Source organism: Vombatus ursinus, unplaced genomic scaffold (assembly GCF_900497805.2).
Source record: "Vombatus ursinus unplaced genomic scaffold, bare-nosed wombat genome assembly UNPS02000580.1, whole genome shotgun sequence".
Taxonomy (NCBI): Eukaryota; Metazoa; Chordata; class Mammalia; order Diprotodontia; family Vombatidae; genus Vombatus; species Vombatus ursinus.
Window position 1 is genome coordinate 1,189,422 of NW_020940358.1, and position 11,620 is coordinate 1,201,041.

At 41.4% G+C, this 11,620-nt stretch overlaps 1 protein-coding gene across 5 annotated transcripts in view; it reads left to right on the plus strand.

Annotated features, from left to right (window-relative positions):
• The window catches only part of EXD3 (exonuclease 3'-5' domain containing 3), a 411,990-nt gene that overhangs the window by 1,605 nt on the left and 398,765 nt on the right, over window positions 1–11,620 (plus strand). For 3 of the 5 annotated variants that reach the window (XM_027849170.1, XM_027849195.1, XM_027849203.1), the window contains exon 1: window positions 1,570–1,631. The exons of 1 other annotated variant lie outside the window; for it this stretch is intronic. The gene's annotated coding sequence lies outside the window, so the exon portion shown is untranslated. Of the gene's footprint in view, window positions 1–1,569; window positions 1,632–11,620 lie in introns of those variants that run through there. One more of the 5 variants, XM_027849178.1, reaches the window with a different exon arrangement.

An 11,620-nucleotide genomic window follows, 5' to 3' on the forward strand; every position in this document is an offset into this window, starting at 1 on the left:
GTGTGTGTGTGTGTGTGTGTGTGTGTGTGTGTGTGTGTGTGTGTGTGAATCTGAGGTGTCCCTGGGTAAGTGAAGACCAATTAGGGATTTAGAGTGAGAAGTCTAATATGGAAACAGCTTGTAGGAGGACCTCTAAGGAATAAAATGGTTGTGTATGTATATAGGGCTTTAGGCCCTTTTTGGGGGTTGGGATATTTGGGGTAGACTCCGTGGCTGGAATAACAATAATGATAGCATATATATATGCATACATATATGTGGGTGTGTATACACCCACAAAGGTTCAAAAGGTTCAAAAAGTGCTTCTGTACATAGTCTCATTCAATCCTTACAACCCTGTGACGCAGATACCACAGGTATCATCATCCATATTTTCTAAAGGAGGTTACTGGGGTTCAGAAAGGTCGGGAAGGCCCATGGTCACAGAGCTAGTCAGCATGAGGTGGGATTCTAGCCCAAGACTCCCCAGGGACCTAGGGTGGGAGAGCTCTGAGGGGAAAAAGGTATGAGAGTGGGGTCTCAGGAGTTGGTCTGGGTATCTCTGAAATATCAGCATTGTGGAGGGGGCACAGAGGGAGTTTTTGAGAGTGCTGAGTTTTGGAGGAGGGAGTCTGAGGGGAACAGCATCTGGGGGGACTCCTAGGATCAGAATAGGGGGGAGTCTGAGGGAAATAGGATATAGGAGACCCTGAGAGGTAGAATGTGGAGAGACTGAGGAGATGGGATATGGGAAGACTGAATAGGATGGGATGTGGGGGGACTCTGCAGGGAACAGAATGTGGGGAACTAAGAGGGCAGGATATTGGAGGATTTGGAGGGATATAGTGTGGGGAGACTCTGGGGAGACAGGATATGGGGGGACTGAGGATAGAGTGCTGAGGACAAAGGGGGCAGGGCATGGGAAGTCTGAATGGAACACTATGATGGGGGGGGACCCTGAGGGGATAAAATAGGAGGGGCTTTGAGGGGAACTGGATGTAATGGGACTCTGCAGGGAACAGAATGTGGGAGGATTTAGAGGGATAGATTGCCGGGAGATAGGATATGGGGGGCTCTGAGGACAGAGTGTGGGGGATAGAGGAGGCAGGATATGGGAAGACTAATGGAATAGGTCCTGGGAGGACTCTCAGGGGACAAGATATGGGGGGCTTCAAGGGGAAGAGAATATGGGGGTACTTAGGTGACAAGATATGGGGGGATTTAAAAGGACAGAGTGCAGTGGACGGGGGCATAGGATATAAGGGGCCTCTGAGGAAAGAGTGTGGGGGACTTTAGGGGGATTGAGAGGGGCAGCGCGGGGAAACTTTGAGGGGACAGGATGTGGGGGGGCCCCTGAGGGCGCTGCACCAAGCGGCGGGCAGGTCGGCCGCTTTCCAGAGGGCCCATCCCACCGCTGGGGTCACTGGGCCCCACAGTCCCGGGCGGTGCACGCCCACAGGCTAGGCCCCAGGCCTGGGGAGCCGCAGGGCCCTCCCTGCCCTCACCGGCGCTCGGCCGGCCCGGCTTCGGTGCCCCCGGAAAAGCCGTCCGGCGCCATTCCGGTGCGCAGCTCCGCCGCCGCCCTGCCGCCGACGTTCCGCTGCCGGGAGGGGAGAGGGCGCCGCCCCGCGGGCTCTGAACGCCGGCTCCACGTGAGTGGCCGCGGGCACACGGGGACATGGGGACGTGGGGACATGGGGACACGGGGCCCTGGGGGCCCCTGGTCCGGGGATCACAGCTCTGGAGCCCGACAGGGCGCGTGTGTAAAAGAGTTGGGGAGCATCGGGGTGGTGTAGGTGGGGGCGTCGGAGGGAGGGGTCGGGGGACCGTGTAATTGAGGGGGGGAGGGCTCGGGGCTGCCAGGCTGGGGATGGGAGGGGGGTCTGTTCAGAGGTCACTGAGCCCCACCCCTTCCTTCTCCCCGAGGGATCTGGTCCGAAGTCCAAATTCCTAGACCCCAGTGACCTCCCACAGGGAGCGTCCAGATTCCAGGCGTGGTCTGGGACAGTCACCATCCCAATGCACCCTTGGTTGGAGCTCCTTCCTTTCTTAAGGTCCAGCTCAAGAGCCACCTCCTCCAAGAAGCCTTCCCTGAACGATTGCTTCCCTCCCCCCTCCCCCATCCCTCCCAAACCCCTTCTACCCCCTACCCCCCAATCCTGAAGTCTTAATTTCCCTCCTGCTTTAATTTCACAGGATACTTTGTTCGGCTCCTCCTATACACTTAACCACATTTTGATTTGTATTTTTATGTATTTGTATTTGAGTCTCTTCCTTCTTGCTAGATTGAAAGCTCCCTGAGAGCAGGAGCTGTGTTATTCATGATATTTCCAGCCTAAAACAGAGCCTTGCCCTAAGTAGGTGTTGTATATATATATCTGTTGAAAAGAAATATGGGGGGTAACACCGAGTATAGAATTGAGGTCCCAGTGTGACTGTAATATTTAGTTTGGCCATAAGGTGTCAGTGCAGTCTTGGGAGGGAAGTAGTTTAGGTCACTGTTGGAGTAAATGTGGGCTCAGAGTCAATGTAAATAGCAACTGTTTCTGTTTTGGCCAGAAACCCTGAGGGTCTTCCTATCCCAGACTGATTTTTTTTTTTTTTGACTAGGTAAAAGAGGTCATTCTTTGCCTCATTTCTTACCTAGCCTTAATCACTGATTGTGCTTGCCTCAGACCAGCAGACCTGGGAAAGACCTTAGCTTCAAGATGTCAAGGTCTCCCACTGCATCAGGGCCACCGGATCCAAATGGCTCTGGAGGAGACAGGGAGGCTGGTGACTTTGTACAGCCCTCCGTCACTTAAATCCTATTCATTTGCAAGTCAGGGCATCTTCACCTTCCCGATGTCATGGTCCTCTTTGAGAACCAAAGACAAAGAGCTGCAACAAGAGCAGCTATTGAAGTTCAGGTATATATCACTAACCGCTTCTGTCCCTGAGTACAGATGCTGTGCAATTCAATTAAATGTACCAATGTGCTGTGGTATTTTTGGACATTTTATTTAGGATTTGCTAACATTAATAGAGATGATTCAGATAGAAGCTGTTGAGACTATATTACTTCAGAATTTCTAGTTATTTCATACAGTTGTAGATTTAGAGGTAGACAAGACCTCAGAGGCCATCCAATCCACTCCCCCCCTCCTTTTTTTTTTTTTTACAGATTGGTAAACTGAGGTTAAGTGACTTGTAGAGTAGTAAGTGATGACCAATATTTGAACCAGATTCTTTGACTCCAGATATAGGACTTTTTCCATTATACTTGGGCTGGCCAGAAATTTGTATTATCCCTATTCGTAAAGAAGAGTGCTTATTGTTAAGCTAATAGTTCTCTTAAGAATGGCTGAATGGTTTAATGGAAAGAGACCTGAATTGGGAGTTAGCGGATTCAGGCCTTAGGCTTGTCTTTTCCACTGCCTTGCTATATAATTTTTGGCAAGTCACTTACCCTCTGTGGGCTTCATTAACACATCTTTAAAAGGATGAAGTTGGATTAGATGGTTTCTATGATCCCATCTAACTCTAGGCTTTCTGATTCTAAAGATCACAGAAAGAATACTTAACAGACTTAAAAAAGCAATTTGTGTGTGTATACTGGAAAGAAAACCTGGACCTGGGAGACAGAAGAATGAGGTTCTAGTGCAGTCCTTAACTGGCAGATTTGAGCATAAATCATTTAACCTTACTGCTTCTCAATAAAAAGGTAATTTCTGAGAGTTCTTCTAATTCTAACCAAATATTTTTAATCATTGCTAAATATAGTGCATGTAAAACAGCTTAAGGGGATGTTTCTTAGTCCTGATTTTTCCTATTGATTTAAAAAAACTTATTTAATATTTTATTTTTCCCAAATAAATGTAAAAACAATTTTAACATTTTTTCCCCAAATTTTGAGTTCCAAATTCCCTCCCTCCCTCTCCTCTCCCCCCACATTGAGAGGGCAAGGAATTTGACATAGATTATGCATGAAAACATGTTTTCATTTTCCTTGTAAGTCATTCTGTAAAAGAAAACACAGACAAAAAACCTTAAAGAAAAATCAAGAAAGTAAAGAAAAAGTATCTATGATCTGCATTCAGGCTATACCAGTTCTTTCTCAGGAAATGGACAACACTTTCATCCTAAGTTCTACAGAACTGTTTTGGATCATTGTATTGCCGAGAATAGCTAAGTTATTCATAGTACATCATCATACAATACTGCGGTTATTGTGTACTATGTTCTCCTGGTTCTGCTCATTTCACTTTGCATCAGTTCATGTAAGGCCTTGTTTTTCTGAGAGTATCCTGTTCATCATTTCTTTTTTTTTATTTTATTTCTTTTTTTTTTTTAGGCAATTGGGGTTAAGTGACTTGCCCAGGGTCACATAGCTAGTAAGTGTCAAGTGTTTGGTCTGAGGCCGGATTTGAACTCAGGTCCTCCTGACTTCAGGGCCAGTGCTCTTTCCACTGCGCCGCCTAGCTTCCCCTTTGCTCATCATTTCTTAAAGCACAAATTAATGAACATCTCTTTAATTTCCAATTCTTTGCCACCAGAAAAGAGCTGCCATAAATATTTTTGTACATATAGGTCCTTTTCCTTTTTGTTTTTTATCTTTTTTGGGAAACAGACCTAGTAGTGATATTGCTCGGTCAAAGAGTATGCGTGGTTTTATAGGCCTTTAGGTGTTTTTTTCTGTTGTCCTACATAATGGTTGAATTGGTTTACAACTTTGTCAACAATGCATTAGTATTTCAGTTTTCCCACATCTCCTCTGACATTTGTCATTTTCCCTTTCTACCCTATTAGCCAATCTAATAGGTGTAAGGTAGTACTTCAATTGTTTTAACTTGCATTTCTGTAATCAGTAGTGATTTAGAGCATTTTCTCATATGGCTATAGATAGCTGCATCTGAAAACTGTTCATATTTTTTGATCATTTATCAATTGAAGAATGACTCTTATTCCCATAAATTTGACTCATTTCTCTATATATTTGAGAGGTGAGGTTTTTATCAGAGAAACTTGCTTCAAAATTTTTTTTCATAGTTATAATTGCTAATTGTATTTCCCTCCATCCTGTTTTCCCCATTTATCCTACTCTCTCTCTCTCCTTTTACCCTGTTCATTCTCAAAAGTGTTTTACTTCTGACTTTTACCTCCCCCAAATTGCCCTCCCTTCTATCAGCTTCCCCTGCTCTCCTTCTCATATCAATACCATATCCTTCCTGCTTTCCTGTGTGGGAAGATAAATTTCTATACCCAACTGAGTGTGTATTTTATTCCCTCTTTGTGCCAGTTCTGATGAGAGTAAGGTTCATGTGCCCCCCTCCCTGCTTCCCCCATTTTCCCCTCCACTGTAAAATCTCTTTCAGGCCTCTTTTATGTTAGATAACTTACTCTATTTTACCTCTTACTTTCCCCTTCTCCCAGCACATTCTTATTTCTCCTTCCTTAATTTTATTTTTTAGGGTAATCATACTATCACATTCAACTCACACCTCTGCTTTCTGTCTGTGTGTACTCCTTCTAACTATCCTAATAATGAGAAAGTTTTTAGGAGTTTTAAATATCATTTTCTCATGTAGGAATATAAACAGTTTAACCTTATTGAATCCCTTATGATTTCTCTTTCCTATTTGCCTTTTTATGTTTCTCTCGAATCTTGTATTTGAAAGTCAGTTTTTCTATTCAGCTCTGGTCTTTTGATCAGGAATGCTTGAAAGTCCTCTGTTTCATTGAATATCCATTTTTGCCCCTGAAGGATTATACTTAGTTTTGCTGGGTAGGTGATTCTTAGTTGTAATCCTAGCTCTTTTGCCCTCCAGAATATCATATTCTAAGCCCTCCAATTCTTTTACGTAGAAGCTGCTAAATCTTGTTATCCTGACTGTGGTTCCACAATATTTGAGTATTATTGATCTTGAAGGTCTGGAATTTGGCTATAATATTCCTGGGAGTTTTCATTTTGAGATCTCTTTCAGGAGGTGATCAGTAGATTTTTTTAATTTCTATTTTGCCCTCTGGTTTTAGAATATCGGGGCAGTTTTCCTTTATAATTTCTTGAAAGATGATGTCTAAGGCCCTTTTTTTGGTTTGTTTTTTGTTTGTTTGTTTATTTCTTTTTTTGGTGAGGCAACTGGGGTTAAATGACTTGCCCAGAGTCACACAGCTAGTGAGTATTATGTGTCTAAGGCCAGATTTGAATTCAGGTTCTCCTGATCTGTGGGGCTGGTGCTTTATGCACTGTGCCACCTAGGTGAACCTAAGGTTCTTTTTTTGATCATGGCTTTCAGGTAGTCCCATAATTCTTAAATTATCTCTCCTGGATCTGTTTTCTGGGTCAGTTGATTTTCCAGTGAGATATTTCACATTTTCTTCTATTTTTTCAATCTTTTGGTTTTGTTTTATTGTTTTAAGGTGTCTCATAAAGTCATTAGCTTCTACTCACCCAATTCTAACTTTTAAGGAATTATTTTATTCAGTGAGCTTTTGTACCTCCTTTTCCATTTGGCCAGTTCTACTTTTTAAGGTGTTCTTCTGTTCAGTGAATTTTTGTATATCTTTTTCCGTTTGGCCAATTCTGCTTTTCACAGTGTTATTTTCTTCAGTATTTTTTTTTTTGTGCCTCTTTTACTAAAATGTTGACTCTTTTTTTCATGATTTTCTTGTATCACTCTCTTCTTCTCGTACTTGATTTTTAAAATCCTTTTTGAGCTCTTCCATGGCTTGAGACCAAGTCATATTTTTCTTTGAGGCTTTGAATGCAAGGATCTTGACTTTGGTGTCTTCTTCTGAGTTTGTGTTTTGATCTTCCTTGTCACCATAGTAACTTTCTGTGGTCAGAATTTTTTCTTTCGTTTGCTCATTTTCTGTCATATTTCTGGACTTTTAACTCTATGCTAAAGGGAAGCTCTGCTTCCCAAGTTTCAGTTTTTTTGTGTAGCTGTTTTCAGAGGTAATTCTGGGGACCTGTAAATATTTGACTCTTCCAAGGTGGTATGATTTAGAGAAGAGTGTGTTTACTACTCTCCTGTACTGTGCATTGGTTTGTGAGTGATCACAAGCACTCTTTTCTTTCTTTTCTTTTTTTTTTTTTTGCTTTTTGGTAATGCAGTTGGGGTTAAGTGACTTGCCCAGGGTCACACAGCTAGTTAAACTGTGTGAAGTGTGTCTGAGGCGAGATTTGAACTCAGGTCCTCCTGACTCCAAGGCTGGAGCTCTATCCACTGCGCCACCTAGCTGCCCCAACAAGCACTTTTTTCAATACTGGAACTGTGAGTAGGGTCCCTGCTTCTGTATGGTCACAAACTCTGTTGCCCTAGTGCTCCCCTCCTTACACTGTAACTAAGACCCAAGACTGTGACCCAGATCCAAGTACAGGCAATTCAACAGGGTCCTGCCCCTGGTGCCCGCAAAGGGACCCTTGTAAATACCTTTATGACTCATCTAATCCTCTTATTGTCTGTGGGCTGAGAGATCTGGAAAATGCCGCTGCTGCCACTGATTCAGTCGCCTGGAGGTCTGCTGCTTTTTTTGGGGGGACCAGCCTGTGCTGGAATGGCCTATGCTGAACTGTACCTCTCTTACCCTGGTGCAACAGACCTTTCCTGCTGATCTAAGTTGTCTTGGGCTGGAAAATTTTTTCACTTCATCTTTTTGTGGGTTCTGCTGCTCTAGAATTTATTTAGAGTCATTATTTAAAGGTATTTGGAGGGTTTGGGGGAGAGCTCAGGCAAGTCTCTGCTTTTACTCCACCATCTTGACCTCACTCCACTCTTTATCTTCTCTTGCCTATTGATTTCAGATGTATTTATTTACCTCGAAGGGAGAATAATAGTTCCTTTTCAGTGTTGTTAACAAAATCTATATAATACTCACCATTTATAAAATACTTTCATGACTATGACACAGTAGGTGATAGAAGTAGTAGTATCCTAGTTTTACAGATGAGAAAACTGAGGCTTAAAGAGGTAAAGAAGGATCTGCTAAAGGTCACACAATTAGAGCCAGAGTTTATGAGCAACTAGGTGACACAGTGGATAGAACACCAAGCCTAGAGTCAGGAAGACGAGTTCAAATGTGGTCTCACATTCTTACCAACTATGTGACCCTGGGCAAGCCACTTAACCCTGTTTGCCTCAGTTTCCTAATCTGTAAAATGAACTGGAGAAGGAAAGGGCAAACCAATCCAGTATCTTTGCCAAGAAAACCCTAAATGGGGTCTTGAAGAGTTGGACACTACTGAAATGACTGAACAACCGGGTTTAGGTAATTTTATTCTAAGACCAAGAATCTTTTCACTACGTCACACTTAATTTCACTTTTAGTTACTGCCAACATGACCCTGGGTCACTCAATATTTCATTTTTCATTCAGAATTAGAGGCTTAATGATAGCCCTTTGTTTTTTTTAATTGTTAATTTATTTTTAGTTTTCAGTAATCACTTCCATATGCTTTTGAGTTTTAAATTTTTCTCCCCCGCCCTCCGCACCTCTTTCCCCAAGACGGCATGCAATCTACTATAGGTTCAACATATACATTCCTATTAAACATATTTTCACATTAGTTAGGTTGTAAGGAAGAATTAGAACCAATAGGAGGAACCACAAGAAAGAGGAAACAAAACAGAAGAAAAAAAATAGCAAATAGTATGCTTCGATCTGCATTCAAACTCCATAGTTCTTTCTCTGGATGTGGATAGCATTTTACATCATGAGACTTTTGGAATTGTCTTAGATCCTTGTATTGCTAAGAAGGGCTAAGTCTATCAAAGTTAGTCATTGCACAGCGTGGCTGTTACTGTGTACAATGTTCTCCTGGTTCTGCTCACTTCACTCAGCATCAGGCCATACAAGTCTTTCCAGGTTTTTCCGAAGTTCACCTGCTCATCATTTCTTAGAGCACAATAGTATTCCATTACATTCATATACCACGACTTGTTCAGCCATTCCCTAGTTGATGGGCATCCTCTTAATTTCCAATTCTTTGCCACCACAGAAAGAGCTGCTATCAATATTTTTGTGGATGTGGGTCCTTTTCCCATTTGTATGATCTCTTTGGGATATAGCCCTAGAAATTCTATTGCTGTGTCAAAGAGTATGCACATTTTTATAGCCCTTTGGGCATAGTTCCAAATTGCTCTCCAGAATGGTTGGATCAGTTCACAACTCCACCAACAATGCATTAGTGTTCCAATTTTCCCACATCTTCTCCAACATTTATCATTTTCCTGTTTTGTCATGTTGGCCAATCTGATAGGTGTAATGTGATACCTCAGAGTTGTTTTGATTTGCATTTCCCTAATCGATAGTGATTTAGAGCATTTTTTTCATATGACTATAGATAGCTTTAATTTCTTTGTTTGAAAACTGCCTGTTCATATCCTTTGAACATTTATCAGTTGGGGAGTGACTTATATTCTTATAAATTTGACTCAATTCTCTATATATTTTTGAAATGAGGCCCTTATCAGAGACATTGGTTGTAAAAATTCTTTCCCAGTTTTCTGCTTCCCTCCTAATCTTGGTTGCATTGGCTTTGTTTGTGCAAAAACTTTTCAATTTAATGTAATCAAAATTATCCATTTTGCATTTCATAATGATCTCTATCACCTGTTTGGTCATAAATTCTTCTGTTCTCCCTAAACCTGACAGGTGAACTATTCCTTGCTCGCCCAGTTTGTTTATAGTAAGTGATAGCTGTTTGAAAGGACTGAGGTAATAAGTATGTCAATGTTGTTACACGTCTGGATTTCATGTCCTATTAAATTTCAAAGAAAAGCGATTATTTTAGTCACAGTCAGAGAAAGATTGATTTTTAGTTTGATTGTACTTTCTTTTTTTCTAATATAAGGGGGGAAGATTAAAGAACCACATTCCAAGATATAGGGGATTCCTATTAGAGATATTATAATTTAGGCATTTTGGGTAGAATGTTATAAGAAGGGGAGATGAGAATGTTATGAGAAGGATCATAGTTCCTCAAGAAGGATAGTTGGGCATTTTGTGAGTCCTTTGAAATACTATTGTATATGAATGAGGCCTTACACACAGTATTCTACTTTACTTATATTTGGCATTAGCTAGCATAGGGACTTATAGGGGGATAGGAGAGAGTCACAGAATCTCAGAATTAAAAAGGACCTCAGGAGTCACCTAACCCAATCCATAGCTGAATGGGAATCCTCTCTACAACATACCCCCCAAATGGTCAACCAGACTTAGAAGAATTTCAGTAAGGGGGAACCTAAATCCTTCTGAGGGCACTCATTCCACTTGTGGATAGCACTAATTGTTAGAAATATTTTATTTCAATCAAACCTAAATTTGTCTCTGTAATTTTCACCCACTGATCCTAGTTTTGCCCTTTGTTACCAGGCTGACCAAGTCTAGTTCTTCTGCATGTTATATCTTCAGATACCCTAAGCCTTCTCTTCTCTAGGCCAAACCTCCCCATTTCCTTCATTTGATTCTCACATGACATGATTTCTAAGCTCTTCATCTTCTTGGTTGCCATATTTTGGACACTTTCCAGTTTATCAGTGATCTTCCTAAAATGTGACGCCTGGAACAGAATACAGTAATACTACAGATGTGCTTTGACCAGTTGAGAACATAATCAGGCTATCACTTCTTGAGTCCCAGATACTGTGTCTCTCAATGTAATTTAAGATTGCTTTAGTTTATTTGGCTGCCCTATCACCCTTGATTCACTGAGTTTGCCATCCATTAAATCCCTTGGGTCTTTTCTTTACAAACTACTGCCTAGCCATGCCTTCCCTATATTTTATTTATGAAGTTTTCTTTTAAACCCAGGGACAATACTTCATATTTATTTATTTATTTATCATATTTCATCTTATTATATTTAGTCCAGTATTTCGGGCTGTCAAACTTTTTTCAAATTGTACTATTTTTCAGTGTTTGCCAGCTTTGTGTCATTTGGAGGTTTGATAAGCATGCTATCTATGCCTTTAGTCAAGATATTGTTAAAATAATAAAAAAAAAATTGTTTTAATCAGCCAAAATCTGACTTCTCTCCCTCTATTTCCCTCCCCCTCCCAATTGAGAACCCAAGTAAAACAAAACCCATTACAAGCATTTACAGTTAGTCAAAACAGATTTCTACATTGAGACATTTTGCATTCTGAGTCCTTCATCTTTACTTCAGGAGATGGTAGCATGTTTCATCGACAGTCCTCTGGGATCATGACTGGTCCTGATGCTGATATTTCATCGTATTTACATACCATAGCTAGTTTATCCTTTCTTTAATTTACAGTTCCCTTCAGTTCCCATTCACTGCCACTTCAAAGATCTATAAATGTTTTTGTGTGTCTTTAGAGTTTGTGTTGCTTAGGACTAATTACTTCCTTAACATCCTCTCCCTCTAACTCTCCTTTCCCTCCACCCCCATCTCCTCTTTCCCTGTTGAATAAGTATTTTATTACCCATCTGTGTATGTCTGTGTGCATTGTGTACATTCTTCCTTCACTTGGCCAGTCCAGATGAGAGTGAGGTTTAGAGTGTCAGCTGTTGCCCCATTCCCTCCTCCTTGTTTGTGTAGATATCTAATTGTGCACCTGGATTGTGTGAGAAAATTTTCCCTAACCTTCCTTTCCCTTCCTCCTCTTGTCCTCTATGTATTCCTTGTCTCTTT